Raw genomic sequence first — 2,255 nt, 5'->3', positions numbered from 1 at the left:
GTCCAACCATGTTCTAGCTCTGTCTCTTACAGCAAAAGGGAATAGCATAAGTCTGTAGACCTCAGGGTCAACCCCATTAGTTTTGACAGTGTCACAGATTTGCAAGAACTCAGCTAAGAACTGATGAGGATCTTCCAATGGAAGTCCATGGAACTTGCAATTCTGTTGCATTAGAGAAACTAATTGAGGCTTAAGCTTAAAGTTGTTTGCTCTAATGGCAGGGATAGAGATGCTTCTCCCATAGAAGTCGGGAGTAGGTGCAGTAAAGTCACCCAGCACCTTCCTTGCATTGTTGGCATTGTTGTTTTCGGCTGCCATGAGTTCTTCTTCTTTGAAGAATTCGGTCAGGTCCTCTAAAGAGAGTTGTGTTTTGGCTTCTCTTAGCTTTCTCTTCAAAGTCCTTTCAGGTTCAGGATCAGCCTCAACAAGAATGTTTTTGTCTTTGCTCCTGCTCATAAGAAAGAGAAGAGAACAAGAAATGTGGAATCCTCTATGTCACAGTATAGAGATTCCTTTAGGTGTCAGAGGAAAAGAAGAGTAGAAGATAGAAGTGGAAAATTCGAACTTAACAGAGAAAATGGAGTTCGAATTTTGCATTAAGGGATAGTGTTAGTCCATAAATAGAAGGATGTGAGAAGGAGGGAAGTGGTTTTCGAAAATTAAGTAAGAAATTTTGAAAATATTTTGAAAAATACTAATAAATTTTCGAAAACCAAGAGTGAGAAAGAGATCAAGTGATTTTTTAAAAAAGATTTTGAAATTAGAAATTAAAAAGATTTGATTGAAAACTATTTTGAAAAAGATGTGGTTAATAAGATATGATTAGTTTTAAAAAATGTGATTGAGAAGATATGATTTGAAAAACATTTTAAAAGATTTGATTTGAAAATTAAAAACTTGACTAACAAGAAAAGATATGATTCAAACATTAAACCTTTCTCAACAGAAAAGGCAACATACTTGAAATGTTGAATCAAATCATTAATTGATAGTAAGTATCTTTGAAAATGGAAAGAAATTGATTTTGAAAAAGATTTGATTGAAAAATTGATTTGAAAAAGATTTGATTTTGAAAAGATTTTGAAAACTGAAAAAAAAATTGATTTGAAAACAAAATCTTCCCTTCTAGCCATCCTGGCGTTAAACGCCCAGAATGGTGCACATTCTGGCGTTTAATGCCCAAAACTATACCTTTTTGGGCGTTAAACGCCCAACCAGGTACCCTGGCTGGCGTTTAAACGCCAGTCTGTCCTTCTTCACTGGGCGTTTTGAACGCCCAGCTTTTTCTGTGCAATTCCTCTGCTGTATGTTCTTAATCTTCAATTCTTATTGACTTGAGAAGATACAAATTAGAAATATTTTTGGATTTTTAATAATAAGGAAAAATCAAAATGCAACAAAAATCAAATAACTATGCATGCAAGACACCAAACTTAGCAGTTTGTATACTACTGACACTAATGAGAATGCATATGAGACACATAAAACACTCAAGTCAATTGAATTTAAAGATCAGAGCACGAAAATCATCAAGAATTACTTGAAGATCCTTAAGACATATGAATGAATGCATGCAGTTGACACCAAACTTAAAATGAAACACTAGACTCAAACAAGAAATTTTTGGATTTTATGATTTTGTAAATTTTTTTTGTGTTTTTTCGAAAATTAAGTGGAAGAAGAAAATAAAAGTATCAAAATTCTCAATGAGAATCCCAGGAATCAGTGCAATGCTAGTCTAAGACTCCGGTCCAGGAATTAGACATGGCTTCACAGCCAGCCAAGCTTTCAAAGAAAGCTTCGGTCCAAAACTCTAGACATGGCCAATGGCCAGCCAAGCCTTAGCAGATCACTGCTCCAAAAGCAAGATTGATAAAAATCAACAAGCTCTTGTGATGATACGTTGAAACCTCGGTCCAATGAGATTAGACATGGCTTCTCATCCAGCCAGACTTCAACAAATCATCATGAAACTCTAGAATTCATCTTCAAGAATTTCAAAAAAAATAAATACCCAATCTAAGCAACAAGATGAACCGTCAGTTGTCCAAACTGAACAATCCCCGGCAACGGCGCCAAAAACTTGGTGCGCAAAATTGTGAAAAATACTTTTCACAACTCTCATAATCCCCGGTCATGAACCCCAAAAAAACGGTGTTCAATACCATGGAATAAACACAACTTCGCACAACTAACCAGCAAGTGCACTGGGTCGTCCAAGTAATAAACCTTACGCGAGTAAGGGTCGATCCCAC

This window comes from Arachis duranensis, chromosome 6, assembly GCF_000817695.3.
Source record: "Arachis duranensis cultivar V14167 chromosome 6, aradu.V14167.gnm2.J7QH, whole genome shotgun sequence".
NCBI lineage: Eukaryota > Viridiplantae > Streptophyta > Magnoliopsida > Fabales > Fabaceae > Arachis > Arachis duranensis.
This window is presented reverse-complemented; position numbering follows the sequence as displayed.